At 42.1% G+C, this 18,107-nt stretch overlaps 1 protein-coding gene across 5 annotated transcripts in view; it reads left to right on the forward strand.

Annotated features, from left to right (window-relative positions):
* JAKMIP2 (janus kinase and microtubule interacting protein 2) overlaps positions 1–18,107 on the forward strand; it is a 102,430-nt gene that overhangs the window by 39,106 nt on the left and 45,217 nt on the right. The window lies entirely within an intron of this gene.

The raw sequence follows: 18,107 nt of genomic DNA on the forward strand, positions 1-18,107 counted from the left end.
GTTTGCTGCTCATGGGGATTTCCTAGCTTCTCAGCCAAGTGGTTTCCTGTCTCTGGAGCTTTACACATGAACAATTCCCTTGCTTATAGCTGCTCAGGCAAGTAGACTGCACAATTAAACCGAGGAAACACATTCCTATTGGACTGAATTCCACCTTTTAAAAACAGAAAGATCAAAAGATGCTGTTTCTATTTAAAATGACATAATAATTAATTCTAATATCTCTAGATCAGGTGGAGCATACAGTTCTAAAGCACTGGAATTGGGCTCTTTCCTTCCCTTCCCTTCCCTTCCCTTCCCTTCCCTTCCCTTCCCTTCCCTTCCCTTTCAAAATATTCTTTTTAGCAAGAGTGGAGAGATGGCACCCATCCCCCAACCCTAATCCGCTCTCCAGGTAGGGTTGCCATATTCTAGTCTGCCAAATCCAGGAGGCAGAATTTGCAAATTATTTGCTTATGGTGCAAATCACATAGGCTGGGAAAGGGTTAAGCAACCAACCTCCCACTCCATATTATAGAATAGGTGGGGGACTTCTGGCTCTCCATCAGCCCCAGGCAGCATGGCCAATTGTCAGGGATTGTGGAAGCTGGAGTCCGGCAACATCTGGAGAGTTTCAGGTTCTCCCCTGCCCCCCCCCCCCCATGTTTTATAAGAATGAAAAATGTGGTTGGGTTTCCGTAGATACTTTTGCATGCAACATGAACGCAGTGCGCAACAGACACAGTGCACTCTCCTTTGCACAACACTGAATTCCACCCCATGTGTGTACACTAACTTTGTTGGAAAACTGCCCTACATCAACTCTGGAAAGCCTTTGCACCCATAGACTTTCCACACATAGGCTTTCTCCTGCAGAAGTCTACACTTAATGTGTGGGTATTGGAGGCAGAGAGAGGAAGCTGTATGGTCTTGGCATCTGCCCTGCTGCCCATTTAATTATCCTGAGGCTTTACTTGGCTGTCCTGCCTAGTGCTAGGGGGCTACCAACCACCACACAGGAGCCCATAGCTCTCAAATGTGTACATGGGTGAAAAGGGAGGTTTGCACCTGTGTAGAGAAAATCTGCTGGTCCTTGGGGTCAGCCTCTATACACAGCAGGTTCACAAGATGGAAAATACAGCAGTTCACAGAGAATTATTTTTGATATTCACCTCTGAGCCTTCATGTTCTTTGTTGCATTTCAAGGGACTTCTGTAGTTGTACTCTTCTGCTCAGTGGAGCTTGCATCAGTGGCGTTGGTGTAGAATCTGGAAGGATTCTGTTTTTATGATAATAATAATAATTTATTATTTATACCCCACCCATCTGGCTGGATATATTATTATTATTATTATTATTATTATTATTATTACTACTATTACTAGTGAGGTGCTGGGACACCTGACGTGACAGTGAAGGAAACATCTGCAAAGGAAAAAGTGGTGACCATAGCCTTGTTTAAGGCTTTGTTTGCAGCAAAAGCAGACCCTGAAATATTTTCTTGCAGATTTGCTCTCGTCGCCTTTGAGATGTCTTTTCCTAAAATTGCAGGATTCATATAAACTGTGATGAACATTTCACTTCCAACTAATGTCTCTTTATCACCCTCTGTAAGTCATAAAAAAATTATAGCCTTATTAGCTTGTCTTAAAAAAAAAAAAGTTTGGCTGAATGAAACATATAATTTGTTCGCTACAGAACAACAAGAACAACATGGCACTTTTTGTTCGCTATTAATAACCTCCTAAGATGAAAATTAATTGTCCTGCTCTTTATTTGCAGCGACATATTGCTTGTTGTCCCTTAGTGCCCACCAACTGCACTGCTGAGGGATGCCAGTGAAAGAAATGATGCTACAAATAACAAAACATTTAAGCTTTATTAAAAAGATGAAATAGAACAGCTATGAGTTTATACAGGAGTTGAGGACCACCAGATGTAATGTACCTGCAGTTGAAATCTGAAGGGGTAGACGATAATGGAAATAAAACAGCCTTTCATGCAATGGTCTAAAGAAAATGCAATTTGGGATGAAAGCCTGCTTGCTACTGTTTTGTTTCTGGTATTATTATTTTTAATTTTAAAAAACCTGCAAGAATACTCCTACACCCTTCTAGCAATTTCATATTGTTCAGTAAATGACCTTTCACTAAGCATTCCATAAACAGGACCAGCTCAACACCTACTGCTTTGTCTGAGGTGGAACAACAACTGGTGTCCTGCCCACCCCGAAATGCCTCATAAGCACTACACTCTGGGAGTAAAAGTATAACGTTAATAAACTGAGCAGTTGCTGCCCCAAATCTGCTGCCTGAGGTGATCATGTAACTCTTATCTATTGGTAGGGCCAGCTCTATTTATGAAAAAGTACATCAAAAACCTGCTTATTGAAATTATATTCACAGGGGCATCAAGAATAAAGGTGCCCAATACTTTGTGGAAATCAACAGTGCTATTTGGTTTCGCTCAGTTATGTGTTTTAAATTAAACGCATATTCCTCTATTCCCAAGAAGACACTTGCTTTTACTAGTCACACTGTTTCAGATCTAGTTGCATATGTGTATTTGTAAGAGGTGGGGGGAAGTTGGCTAGGAAGGCTGCAGTGCTTCTAATGAGTGTCAAGGAGTTTCCATACTACCTAAATTTACAGGCATAGGCAAACTCTGGCCCTCCAGATGTTTGGGACTACAGTTCCCATCATCCCTAGCTAACAGGACCAGTGGTCAGGGATGATGGGAGTTGTAGTCCCAAAATATCTGGAGGGCCAGAGTTTGCCTATGCCTGGCCGAAAATGTCATCAAAATCTGATATCCACTTTCTTCCAACTCTCCATATATACACACACATACATACATACATACATACACACACATACAAACACACGAACTCCTTTTGTTTCATCTCTTTGTCCACACAACCACTGACAAGTGCCACATAATGTCTGTCCCACACTTGTAAGGAACCTATCTGTTAATGTGGCAGCATCTACACCCTGGAATTTCCTGGAATTAGGAAGGCGCCTTCACTGTATTCTTAAACCCTTTTCTGTTTATGAAAACCTACCCAGACACGTAAAGTTGACATGATCCATAATTTTCGCTTAGAATGTATACTTTAAGGTGTTTATTAATTTTCCTTTTTAGTAAACTTGTTTTTTAAATTTTGATTTTTATTGACAGTTTTAATGTATATTTCATGTTCTTTGCCAACTGCTTAGAGATTTTATTTACAGTTAAGCAGTATACAATTTGTTAAATAAATGCATCTTTTACTACATTTTTCAAAGGACTTGGCAATACTCCACAGACATAATACAAACAGGCAACATTTGCAAAGGAGCAAGAACCACACATGCAACCATAGCTTCATTCAGGGCTTTGTTTGCAGCATCGGTAACAACTGAAGCTTCAATTGAACAATGAACAATTGAACAATGGAAGCTTCTCTGGAGTGAATGAGACAAATCTCTTGATACAATACAGAATCTTGAAATACCTGGTTCTGCAGTTTTTCAGAACAACTGGTTATGGATGGCAAAGTCTTCAGTTTACTTTATTGTCTTGCTTTTCAGCTTTTCCAAAATTGTACTCAAAGCACCAAGCACCTAAATGTGTAAAATACCTTGCCTGTGTCTGGCATCTGTTTACTAAATTTACTAAATTTCCCTAAAAAGACAGAACTGGCTTTGAGGTCATGACAAGCCATGGCTTATCATGATGGGGGAAAGTTTGTTCCAGCTCCACTCTCCTCCTCCAGTTCAGCTGGATCAGCAGCTTCCTGCTCCTTTTTGATGACGGGCAGAATAGCATTTCCCTAAACTGTGGCTAGGCCTAACATAGTTTATTGAGACAAACCAGCTTCATAAGCCATGGTTTGAAGTTGGCAGGTGTTGAACAAACATTTGTTAGAATTAGCCAAAGTTCGTCAGGTTTGGATGACATGACAAGGCTGTGTTTAATTAAAAATGGAAGTGAAAGCTCCCAATTTCCTCACAGTCAAAAAGGGGAGATAGGATCTCAGGACTCATTCCCACCATGATATACAGTGGTACCTCGGGTTACATACACTTCAGGTTACAGACGCTTCAGGTTACAGACTCCGCTAACCCAGAAATATTACCTCGGGTTAAGAACTTTGCTTCAGGATGAGAACAGAAATCGTGCTCCGGCGGCGCGGGGGCAGTGGGAGGCCCCATTAGCTAAAGTGGTGCTTCAGGTTAAGAACAGTTTCAGGTTAAGAACAGACCTCCGGAACGAATTGTACTTAACCTGAGGTACCACTGTACACCATTGACGATGGTTTGCTTGAAACAAGCCCAATTTCACAACCAATTGTTTTAAGCTGGTCTTAACTTTGTTGGGTTTGGGTTGGATGACATGACTAGCTGTGATTAAACAACTGTGGTTTTGAAATCTTCCAATCCCCTCACCCTGGCTATTTGTGATGTCTGAAGTGGGCCCCAGTCTTCAGATTCTATTTGGTGAGCCTTTAACTGTCAGTGTATGATATTATGCTAACAGTGTCAACTCACACAAGCCACCTTAACAGTCAATGCCAGGTATTATACTAGTACAGTGGCACCTCGGGTTAAGAACTTAATTCGTTCTGGAGGTCCGTTCTTAACCTGACACTGTTCTTAACCTGGGGTACCACTTTAGCTAATGGGGCCTCCCACTGCCGCCGCGCTGCCGCTGTGCGATTTCTGTTCTCATCCTGAAGCAAAGTTCTTAACCCGGGGTACTGTTTCTGGGTTAGCGGAGTCTGTAATCTGAAGCCTCTGTAACCTGAAGCGTCTGTAACCCGAGGTACCGCTGTACTGCACTAGAGTGGAAGATCTGTGCAGGCTTCCAGTCGGGAGACAAAAATAATAAAACACAGGGAAGTGGCAGGTACCAAGTGCGCCATGCTGATTCCTGAGTATACACAGCTGTTTTTCATCAATCAAGGCAAACAGTATATGTCAAAGGTCCTAATTTTTCCCCATTGAGACCAGAGTCAATAACCATCTGTCATTTCTGAAACAGTAGCAATATTTCCTTTGATTACACTTCTGTAATAATAGTATCATACCTTACGCTGCTACTTACGGCTGCTTGTATGAATTGACATTGTCACCATAAGGCAGCCCACCTCTGACTCTTTTTGTATATTCCCTGCCCCAACCTCTGGAGAAAAGGTCCTGAAATCATTATCAGCAGCAATTACTGCCTCCCCATCACCACCAGCAATATTGTGCCTTTGTATGGAATTTAATTGTAAGTTTCTTTGAGAACCAATTTTCGTTGAAAATCAAGGGATATTGTTTTGTTTTGTTTTTACTGCATTGCTTAGTTGCCCAGTAGCTAATGTTCTATAGACAACCTACTACAATATGTATTATATAAAAGGGGTGGGGGGTAACCAAGGGACTTGTTCCTCTGCTTGTCCTCTCCCAAATCTTTTCTGGGGGTACCTCCTATCCCCTGGAGCAGATACAGGGAATGTACAGATGCCACAAAAGGTTACAACTTTGTTGGATACAACCCAAAGACTGTCCTCTTTCTTGTAGGCTGTGTCTCCATCAGCACTGCACCCGTTCACGTTTCAGTTTAGCCATCTTTGTGTCTGCTTCACCCTCTCGGGAATGTGGGTATTGTGACAGAGGAGCACTGTTCTACAGGCCCTCACCATTTAAGTCAGGCAATCAGCTATCTCCACCAGTTTTATTCAAATACACAAGGGTGGTTAAGATGGCTACCTGGAAAACATGAGACGGGCTCATATACCTGACAAATGTGACTGTGGTTCTCAAGAGGCCAATGAGAGAGGAGAGAGTCTGTCAAAGCTGGGCTGCCCTTGCTGCTTTGTTTTTGTTTTTTTTTAATGATATTTATTGAGAATTTAAAATTACAGAGATAGAGAAGAGAAAAAAAAGGAAAAGAAAAAAAGGTAGACAAAAAGAGAAATTAAACAATACAAGTCAATAAAAAGAAAAAAGAAAAAAAGAAAAAACAAAACACACGATACATCAAAACCAAAAACAAAAATAAACAAAAAATTTAAAAACAAATCCAATATTCCCAAATCTTTGTCTTTCGTTAACTTGTTTCATCGACCTCCTCACACTTCCCTTTTTTGTATTCTAGTTATTAATTATCTCAGCAAATCCTTTCCATCTTTCACTATATTCTGTCATTAAATTACCTTAATTTATTTTAACCTTATCTTACCATGAAAAGCCCTAAAGCTTAAAACTTAAAACTTATTTATACATAATTCTTTTTAACATTTCTACTAAAGCCAAATAGTTTCATTCTAACATTTTTCTAATACTCATTAATTTTACAATCATTTTCTAAATGAATTTTTAAAACTTTCTTCCAATCTTCATCCATCGTCTCTTCTTCCTGGTCTCGGGTTTTATCAGTCCTTTCTATCCCTTCCATCTAGTCCATCAACCTGGTGACCTTCTATCCGACGCTCTTAAGTCTTTTCCATGTCCCTTCTGCAGGTCTTCTTCATATTTATACCTGCACTTTACTTTATCTTCTGCTGATCTTATTCTTAATTTCCTTCCTTTCTCTTGGGGAGACTCCAACTTGACAATATCTTTATCCCTTCTCAACAAGTCAGCCCATTCTCCATAGTCAGCACTGAAATCCAAAAGATATTTGAAGGCATGTTTCAAAGTCCCTCCAAGGTTAAGGGCCCCCACAATTCCAAACTCCCCCTGGCCCAAAACCAGATCCGAAAAGTCAAAACATCCCTGCATAGGGGGATCTATCCAGCTTCCCATCTCCAGACCAAACAGTACTCCATCTCTCCAAATCTGATTTTCTCCAGGTTCAGTCGTCAGAAACAACAACTTATGTTCCTGCAAGGCCGCAGCTCTCTCCATTTCTATTACTTGAGGTTCAGCAACAACCTCCTCCTTTATCTTCTTCACAACTTGCTCTGTCAAAGCACATTCCTGGGTTGGTTCCTGAGTGGTTTCTATATAGGTATTCACTGTTTGTCCAAAATTGCCAACTGCAACAGTCATCAAATCCATCTTCTCATGTAGCTGTTCCAGTAAAGCGCTTGTCTTGCAAAAAGCAAGCACTAAAGCTTCTTCTGGGCACTTTCTTGTTCAAGGTCAATGTCTGGTCTCACGATCTTAATCTCTACAGCTGTAAAATTCCCCAGATCGACTCCAGCAACAGTTTCACAAGCTCCCTCTAGAGGAAACAATTTTTGTTTGTATCCGTCTTTTTAAAAGCAGATCTAGCAACAAAATTCCTTTCATTTTTCAGATATTTTGTTCCTTTTAAGTGCAAAAGGGAACATTGGAACCAATATGTTTCTCTTTTTTAACTATCTGTCAAAAACGTTTTATCCACAGTCAATGAACTTCCCCAAAGCATCTGTCTCTGACACCCCGCTCCCAGGTTCAAGACGGTGGAAATTTATCTTTCTTTTTTTATATATATATATATAAATTTTTATTAGTTTTACAAAAATTTTAAAACAATACAAACATATAAAAAGACATACAAACACGTATAGTTTCATGACCTTTTTTTCATAAACCTTCTTTCTCGGACTCCCCCATACCTCCCCTTTCTGCATCCCAATGTCCAAAATTTTCCAGCAACTTCTAAATAGTTCTGTCAAACATATGTCTTCTTAATCTTTCCTTCAGCTAATCTTATATCGCTGTAACCCTTTCTTTCTCAAAACCTCGACATTCTAACATTCATCAAGTTTATAATAGTCCTTAAGATAGATTTTAAATTTCTTCCATTCTTCTTCCGCCGTCTCCTTCCCCTGATCACGGATTCTGCCAGTCATCTCAGCCAATGTCATATAGTCTATCACTTTCATCTGCCATTCTTCCAAAGTGGGTAGGTCTTGTGTCTTCCAATACTTTGCGATGAGTATTCTTGCTGCTGTCGTAGCATACATAAAAAAGATTCTATCTTTCTTTGACACCAATTGGCCGACAATGCCCAAGAGAAAGGCCTCTGGTTTCTTCGGGAAAGTACATTTAAGTACCTTTTTCATTTCATTATATATCATTTCCCAGAAAGCCTTAATCTTCGGGCACGTCCACCAAAGGTGATAGAAAGTACCTTCAGTTTCTTTACACTTCCAGCACTTATTATCAGGCAAATGATAAATTTTTGCTAGCTTGACTGGGGTCATGTACCACCTATAGATCATTTTCATAATATTTTCCTTTAAGGCATTACATGCCGTAAATTTTATACCGGTGTTCCACAACCATTCCCAGTCAGCAAACATAATGTTATGACCAATGTCCTGTGCCCACTTAATCATAGCCGATTTAACTATTTCATCTTGTGTATTCCATTTCAGCAGCAAATTATACATTCTTGATAAATTCTTAGTATTGGGTTCTAACAATTCAGTTTCTAATTTTGATTTCTCCACCTGGAAGCCAATTTTCCTATCTTGTTTGTAGACCTCCATTATTTGATAATAATGGAGCCAGTCTCTTACTTTAGGTTTCAATTTCTCATGACTCTGTAATTTCAATTTGTCTCCATCTTGTTCCAAGATTTCCCAATACTTTGGCCATTCGGCCTCCATATTGAGTTTCTTCAATGCCTTAGCCTCCAAGGGTGACAACCATCTAGGGGTTTTATTTTCCAACAAGTCTTTATATCTTATCCAAACATTAAATAACGCTTTTCTGACAATGTGATTTTTAAAGGCCCTATGCACTTTGATTTTATCATACCATAGATATGCATGCCAACCACATATATTATTGAAACCTTCTAAATCCAAGATATCTGTGTTCTCGAGGAGCATCCACTCTTTCAGCCAGCAAAACGCTGCTGCTTCATAATATAGTTTTAAGTCCGGCAGGGCAAATCCCCCTCTTTCTTTTACATCTGTAAGTACTTTAAATTTTATTCTGGGCTTTTTGCCCTGCCAGACAAATTTCGCAATATCTTTCTGCCACCTCTTGAAAGGAAATTTATCTTTCTTTACTCTCTCTTCTGCAGGTTTAAACAGTCTAAGATTTCCCCCCTCTTCTGCTTCCAAGGGGGGTTTAGTAATTTTAACTGATGGAAATTTAGTCCTTTACAAACGACTTTCCAGACTCTAGCTTGCAATGTCTTTGCTTCAATCTATTTACAAAAGCGGAAGGCGGACTTCCTGTTTAGACCTTCCCGCTTCGGTGCCAAATTAAAAAGTTTCATAGTCCAATTTTTCGTTCTACTCACGGGCAGTTGTTTAAATTCCAATTGTCCACAGGAAAAAGTCAGCACTCTCAGGCAACAGCAATGCGGCTTCACTCCGTGAAAAGAGCAGTCGATTCGAAGCACCGTGCCATTCACCCCACGTCGCTCCGGATCCCCGAAATCGGGTTTCCCCGTGAGTAGGGGAGGCGCAAAAGGTGCCAGCCGAAACCCACATCCACAGGCTTCTCCCGCCTGTGGTTTTTGGTGGGTCTCCGCCTCGCCGCAGCGGTCCAGACCCTAGTTCTCACGAAGCGGATTCCTCCCGATCAGAGGAAATCCGCCATTGCCGGAGGCGCTAACCCGGAAGTCCCGGCTGCCCTTGCTGCTTTGTCTCCTCCTTTCCATCGGGCATCCATGCCAGATTTTACTATGCACTGCTCAGAGAAGCTGGTCTTCCTTAAAACGTACTCATAAACAGGCTAGAAATATTGTGTTGTTGGGGAACTGTTGGTCTGTTCTTGGGAAGAAACAGAGCTAGAGAGCTGGCTTTACACTCTGGATAAATTGCAAGGGATTGGCTGGAAGAGCAAGGCCCACTGGCTCACAATTTCATGGTCTAATAGTTTACTAATTCATCCTTGTCTGGGGTGAAGGTAGCCTGCAGACTCCCACAGAGCTGGTGGTGGTAACCATTAGAGAAGCAGGCCTACTCTGCAAGGCAAGTGTGCAAGGAAGAAGTTCTCCTGGTGAGGCTTTGCTACAGGTACAAGAACACTGGTGTCCCTTTATTTATGCACATGGAAGTGGTGCAAGATACTGTCTGGAAAAGCTTTGCCTATTTAATTTCTGCATCTCTGAGTGCTGTTTTAATTTATACATGCTTCTCTTTAAAGGAGGGTCAGAAAACAATGGCATCTTTAAGAAAAAGAGGGACACTAACTCAAAAGGCCAGAAGGACATTCCGTGTGTTGAAATATACAAGAGTTAGTGAATCTGAAGGGCACCATATGTTCCTGTATTCCTCAGTTGGATACAGCCTCCATAGCTTGACAGCGTTAAAGGACAGATGGAGATAGAGATCAGAGGCTGCAATCAGGGCGGAGGAAATGTTCTGGATATTTTCTCTGGCTTTCATCAGTTTTCTCCCCCGTTATTCCATTTAAGTGTGTTTCAAATTCGATAATGAAAGCCACAGTGTCAAGTGCTTTCAAAATGTATGGAACGAATCCCTGATATCATCACCTCTTGGCTAGGTATCTACTCAGCTCTGTAGTGGTTACTCCCTTCTCAACAAATATTGTGCACTTGCATACTTATCCACTCCATTTATCAGCTGCCTAATAACTGGAGTTGCCTGGGTGACCTCCTGCTATGTCAATAACTCCAATAGCACAACCTTTTATAACCATTTAGGTCAAGTATAATTGCAGAAATAAAGCATCCCTGCTTTTGAATTCAATTCACTGCACAATGCTTTTACAATTGCAGGAGGTGGGGAAGACGCTGTATGTGCCTACATTCCCCACCTCTTGTATACAAAACCGCCTTTTCGTCATTCTTGCTGCTACAAATTAATTTATATCAATACAGTCATTCCCGTGCAGCACTAATACTTTTAGAGAGGAGAATTCATACAATTATATCCCCCCGTAACAATTATTTACCCTAATGAATGCATAGCTGTACGTTTTGTTTCCTTTTGCCACTAGAAATCATTCTGAGAATATGCTCTGCCTTGCAGAGGAATCAGTACAGTGGTACCTCGGGTTACAGACGCTTCAGGTTACAGACTCCACTAACCCAGAAATAGTACCTCGGGTTAAGAACTTTGCTTCAGGATGAGAACAGAAATTGTGCTCCAGCGGCAGCTGGACGCCCCATTAGCTAAAGTGGTGCTTCAGGTTAAGAAGAGTTTCAGGTTAAGAACGGACCTCCGGAACAAATTAAGTACTTAACCCGAGGTACCACTGTATTCCAGTGATGCTTCTGTTGTCCTTCCATGGAATGGCCTTCATTACTGTAAAAAATCTGGGCCTCCTCTGGACTACATGTAATAGGAGATTTGTCTGGAGACTTCTTACCCAGGATTTTTCTTCTTTTCTGGATGGTTCACCCTTGACTAAAAATATATATAATTTGCTCATTAATACCAGCACTGGGAGGTTTCTTAGATCCTGTCAATTCAGATCATAGTGAGCACAACATCTGCCTGCACAGATTTCCATTCAGTCCCCAGCTGCAAGGCTAGATGTACAATATTTACTGCCACACAAACAACAAAATGCAAAATTAATGATCAAATCTCTCATGAATTTCAACTGAGATATCTTGACAAACATCAAATGGGGCTTGTTTTGCAATATGATTCCCATTTTTTTTCCCCTCTCTCTCCCTCTTATCTGTAAGCCTATGGACAATTACTTGAAATATATGAATAATTGTAAATAGTTTCCACATGCAAACATACCGTATTTTTTCAGTGTATGAAACGAGGTTTTTTTGATTAAAAAAATTATGTTAGAAATTTGGGGTTGTCTTATACATGGATAGTGCAGAGGGTGGACTGGCGATTGGTTGCTGCTGTGAGCAGGAGATTGTCAGCAGTGATAGGGCAGGTGATTGGTGGCTGCAGCAAGGGCTGCTGTTGATAGGCTGTCACTGTGGCAATTGTGCAGGAGATTGGTGGCTGCTGGCGGCGATCGGGCAGTTGATTGGAGGCTTTGGCAGCTCTTGCTATTGTCAGTGGTGGTCAGCAACCCCCCCCCCCAAAAAAAGCTCAACAACTCTGGGCAATCCCCCCCCCCCCATTTGTAGTCCCCCAAAATAGGGGGCATCTTATACACGGGGGCATCTTATATACAAAAAAATACAGTACTTTCAAACTGTGCACTCCTGCAGTCTCAACACTTAAAATGTTTCTATTCAACTGCATCACAAAGAGTACCAAAAACTGCATTAGTAATAAATAGGTAATAAAAGAGGTCATGTTTATCCTTTCTTTCAGTTAGTTATTTAAAATTAAATCTATTCCAATCTCTGCTATCCTAGTTTTTCTTTTTATATTATGCGCAACCAGCTTCCAACTGTCTAATCTTTCTTTATAATTCCACGTTTCTTTCCTATTACTGTCAATTTAACAATTCCCATCTGTTCCCATAAGCTCCTAACTCATCCTTTCTTATTTGGTTAGTGGCTATCCTTCCAAGCCTATTGATATCTTTTATTGTTTTTACTGAGTGATAAGTGCAATCACAATGTGTTGGGAGGAGGCTGTAGGGAAAAATAGTACTGTTAGTCTGAAAAATGAAAGGGACTGATAGGTAAAATATTTGGTGCTCAGGTATTTTAAAGACTCGTGGCTGCATATGGGGCATGTGCTTGCGTGTGTGTTTGCATGAGTGCATTGTGCGTGCATACACACATGCTGAATAAATAATTTCTTTTGATTTATGTCCAGGTTTAGTGCTCTAACTGCAAGCTCTCTATTTTTAGAAATGCTGTCAAGGTTGTTCTTGGGCTTTGTGCATTGCCTTTTCTTATGCGGCTTGTCTTAAGCCAAATTATATGAAAGGCCTTTAAAAACAGAGAGAAATTCCATCAATACGACTAAACTCAAAATAGGCTTCCCTCCTGCAGCCCAACATGGTGACCTTCTCAAACATCCAAAATACAGTCCAAAGGTCACACTTGATAAATTTGCACTTGGGTGAAATTTACTTGTGTATTTATTCTAATAATAATCTGATTTATGCAGCTTATGCATCCCTCTGATTGGCTCTTAGGATGAAGCACATGTGCATAAAAACAGCACGGTTTTTAAAATCATATTAGCTGTGCGGCACCAGTGACTGGTGAATCCTGGCAAAACAGAGATGCTCTTGGTATGTAGTCCCTAAATTCAGGAATTGGGTGGCGACCTGTCCTACATGGTCACACACACCCTGAAGGTTCATGGACTGGGATAGCTCAGTTGGCAGAGCATGAAACTGTTAATCTCAAGGCAGTGGGTTCAAGCCCTATGCTGGAGAAAAGATTCCTGCGTTGCAGGCGGTTAGACCCTCGTGGTCCCTTCCATGTCTACAATTCTATGATTCTATAATCCTGTCACTAGAAGCCAGTGGCGCCGGATATATGGAGTGCAAGAGGCTTTAGCTCCCTCAATATTTTGAGGCAGGAGGCGCTGCCTCCCAGTATTGAGGGAACTGCCATCACCGGCCGCTTCTGGGTGAGCACTGACACGACACCCAAACACCAGGATGGACGGCAATTTCCAGAGTGTCCCAGCAGGCGTGGCCTGACAGGGGGGCAGGGCGTTGTGCATGTGACATCATGCACATGTGACAGCCCCCCAATGTGGGGCCCAACTTGGTGTGCCTGATAGAAGCCCAAGTGGCCTCTGTGGGAAGAAGTGCTTATTTCCATCTACAACTAGCTGGATCAGGGCAGCCTTGTCACCATACTACAAGCTACACTAATTTAGTGATTACTGCCAGGCACTCTACATGGGGCTTCCCTTGAAGACTGACCAAAATGGCAGGATGGTGCTGCTAGAGCAGTGGTACCCAATGTGATGTTGTTGGACTCCCAACTCCCATTAAGGCACCAGCATGCCTAATGGTCATTGGTGATGGGAGTTGCAGTCCATCAACATCTGGGGGAAGTAGAAGTTCCTCATCTGCATTTTAGTGGACAGGGGTCTATGTTTAGATTCTGTCAGGTCTGGCAAAATCCCTTTAGCTGTCAGGGTGCTGTCTGCAGCTCCCGGATGGTTGCCCAGGGAAGTATAAAGACAAGGAAAAGTTTCTTACAGTTCTTTTTTCTTACAGTCCTTTTTTATTTCAAACCTCACAGAGAGAAGCTACTATAGAACCCAGTCTCTTGGATAATTGTATTGTCCCAAGTGAATTTCCATCCGACCCCCCCTTATCTCCCACTTTCCCATTCATCATCATCATCCTCTATGGGTGCCGCTAAGTGCCTCTGTCTTCGAGCTCTTTGCCCTCCTGCTTTTAAGGCTCACTGGGTTCTGGGAGATGGTGAGTCTGGAATGCTTTCTAGTGACAACATGTCAGCCAGTTTCTGCTCCAGCTCTGCCTGCTGCTCCTCTCCCATTATTTCCCAACTTTTCCGCTCAACTGCCTCTGAGCTGTGATCTCCCACAAACCACTGTTGTAAATCTATACTGTTTTCCTCTTCTTCCTCCCTGGAAGGGTCAGGATGGGGAGGCAGTCTCCACACTCCTCCTTGTCTGCCCAGTCCCTGACATTACCCCTGCCCGTACGGGCCAGTCGTGTCCGACTCTAGGGTTGCGTGCTCATCTCACTTAAGAGGCCGGGAGCCAGCGCTGCCCAGAGACACTTCCGGGTCACGTGGCCAGCGTGACGAAGCTGCATCTGGCGAGCCAGCACCAGCGCAGCACATGGAAACGCCGTTTACCTTCCTGCTATAAAGCGGTCCCTATTTATCTACTTGCACTTAAGAGTGCTTTCGAACTGCTAGGTGGGCAGGAGCTGGGACCGAACAATGGGAGCTCACCCCGCTGCGGGGATTCGAACCGCCGACCCTACGATCAGCAAGTCCTAGGCACTGAGGTTTTACCCACAGCGCCACCCGCGTCCCTGACATTAGCAAACAGAATTTTTTTGTCAGCTGATGAAGTAGCAAGATGTGAATTTTTGGTTGCTTAGCAGAACCCGTTCTGGCACCTTGGTCCCTTGGAGTTATGTTTCTTTGGCCTTCCACTGTAGGCATTTCAAGGAGAAGGGAAAGTGTGTGTTGTTTAGCAAGCTAAAAATGGCATGTTCCTTCCTGTTGCCTCCAGAGTCTTTGCCTGATCCATTCTTCAACAGCTCATGAAAAGTGACACTCACATCCATTTGTTTGTGGGTAGAAATCACAAGAATGACAGGAGAGCCACGTGGAATATTCAGTTTTCTGATTGTTCTGAATATGTTGATATATGCAGCAAGGGCAGGACCGTCCAGCTGCATGTCAGAAATTATAATAATTGCATATTAGCTTCATTTGCATTCAAGTTCCAAGCACAGAGCTATGACATAAATGTAGACGAAGTAAGACACGAAAACAAACCTTTTGTTTTAACGAAACACACAAACATATATGTTTTGATAAATAAGGAGGGTTTGCATTTAACAACACCCTGCAATTGGCTTCACACAAAAAGTGGAGGCCATTCATTAGCAGCCACGCTGTGAGATGCTCAACTTAAACAAAAGCATTAGCATAGGGAAATTTGCATTAATTCTTCACTGTCACCGCTTGGAAGATACTGTTTATTCTGTGCATTTCAGTTCCCGAACCATTTTGCAGTAAAAATGATTAAAATACCTCACTGCCATTTAAATTCAAAAGGCAGAGTGAGGAATGGAGCCCCTGTTGCATGATTATTGCACTGTGTTTTTAAATGGACGTGGCTGCCCCTTCTCCCCTGCATAAAGTGCTGCAAGAAATGAGGCAAAGGCAGCTGCTACAAATGACATCCACCAAGCACTAGGAATATATCAGTTGGTCAGAGCAGTCCAGAGCCTCTAGCTTGCACTGGGGGGAGGCTAGCTTTGCCATCTAAGCCAGTCTCTAGTTGGTTGCCACCAACAGAATGGTGTGCCACTCCATCAGTGTAGCTCTTCTTCTTCTGCCTGCTGAGCATGAGTGCCATTGGCAGGATGCCCATAAGGGACAGCCAGCGTAAGAGCAGACTGGGGCAATCTAGGGGCAGGGAGCAAGGAGAGCTAAGCCAGTCCAGAATCCATTAGATCCTGAGACAGTTTCACTGGTCTCGTGCAATGGCATTGGATCCATTCTAGGCCCTATCGTTATGCCAGTTTCAGGTCTTCCTGCAGTGATCTACCTGTCTGCTTTCCCCCCAAACACACACATTCTGCCCTAGCTGCCATGCATGGCAGGGCTGCAGATGTGAGCACGCTGCCCCTCCGTGCAGACTCTCCAGTTGGCTGCCAAAGTTTGGATTGTGCTCAGACTCTAGGATGGGCAACTCAGGCAAGCCTACCCAGACATGTAAAAGGTGACATGTGTTTTAATCTGTAATTTCAACCGCTGGTATAAATTGTATTTTTAATATTTTAAAACTTGCTTTTAACTCTGACTTTTATTGATAATTGTAATGTATATTTTATGTTTTCAGCAAACTACTTAGAGGTTATATTTATAGTTATGTGGTGCACAGGTTTTGTTAAATAAAATAAATAAAATACATTTTTAAAAAACCTCTTAGTAACATGAAGCCAGCTTAAGGTTTATGAGCCAATAAAACATCCACACTCGAATCTCCAGAGGTCTAAAAATCTAGGAATGTGTTTACACAGTTTATAGAGGTAATCCTAAGGTATTTGTTTATAGAGGTAACCTAAAAGAAAATTGAACCATGGAAGACTAATGTGTTCTACTTAACAGCTCTGCTGCCTAAGGAACTGTGATACTGCTCTGTAATTTGGAGCTTGAGACTTTTCCTCAACCTGGCCCAATTGCACTGCCTGCCAGTAACCTGCTAGGCTGGACAGCTCCAAGTGCAACCAAGTAGAAGAAGAAGAAGAAGAGTTTGGATTTGATATCCCGCTTTATCACTACCCGAAGGAGTCTCAAAGCGGCTAACATTCTCCTTTCCCTTCCTCCCCCACAACATACACTCTGTGAGGTGAGTGGGGCTGAGAGACTTCAAAGAAGTGTGACTAGCCCAAGGTCACCCAGCAGCTGCATGTGGAGGAGCGGAGACACAGACCCGCTTCACCAGATTACGAGTCTACCGCTCTTAACCACTACACCACACTGGCATAGTTAGTTGCTTAGATAGATAGAACACCCAAGTGACACTCCTGTGATCTCAAGGTGGATCTGCAAGTTGGAATGTGTGCAGAGGATGGCAACCAAGACTATCAAGGGTCTGGACTGGTCAGTGGAGTTGGGTATGTTTAGTCTGAAAAAGAGGAGACTAAGAGGATATATGAGAGCCATCTTCAAATACCTAAAGGGCTGCCACATGGAAGATGGAGCAAGCTTGTTTTCTCCTGCTCCAGAGGGTAGAACCCAAACCAATAACTTCAAGTCACATAAAGGGAGATTCTGACTAAACATCAGGAAGAACTCTACTATTCTGTGATTCTATAACCTGTGCTTATATGTGTTGAGATCAAAGATGGGGAACCAGACAAAAAAGGCAAGCTTTAATTTTTTACTGTTTTATTTAATTATTTTAAGCTTTGACCAACAAGAGCTAATATTTCCAAGTGACCCAAAGCTTAGAGGAACTAATTCTCTAATATTTTTCGCACAATGGGCGTGCTTCCTTAATAAACTAGAAAGAAAACTGCAAGACAGTTTCAGTTTTTACTGGAACACACCCAAAGAGGTATTTGGAAGCACTCGATTGGGAGCTGCCCAGAGTGGCTGGGGAAACTCAGCCAGATGGGCAGGGTATAAATTATTTATTATTATTATTATTATTATTATTTCAGGGGTCTTAGCCACTGGAAGCCTCATCCTCCATTTTATTTCTACAACTTAGCCAGTTCCTGAGTCACAAGAGCACCTCTCCTCTTATCCCATGACTGCTGAGCTTATTCAGGAGTCTTTGGTAAGGTACCAGGTTGTTCATACACTCCAAGAAGATGAAGCTTGACACAAACCAATAAAAGCTAGGCAAATCCTGCCAGAGTCCTTTGTACTATCTTGTTCATTGTATTTCTGCAGAAGGGACTGGGAATAATAATAATAATAATAATAATAATAATAATTTATTATTTGTACCCCGCCCATCTGGGCGGCTTCCAACAAAGATGAAAAATACACTAAAATGTCACATATTAAAAAGGCTGAACTCCCATTTTCTGAGGGAGCTGAATGGGTGGGCCTTTCTGTCTCTGAGTATTAGCTTCTCTCATAGGGGACAAAGGAGGGGCAAATAGACTGAGCTCTGGTTT

The sequence above is a fragment of the Podarcis pityusensis genome, assembly GCF_964106645.2.
Source record: "Podarcis pityusensis genome assembly, chromosome: 2".
In the NCBI taxonomy this organism is placed as follows: domain Eukaryota; kingdom Metazoa; phylum Chordata; class Lepidosauria; order Squamata; family Lacertidae; genus Podarcis; species Podarcis pityusensis.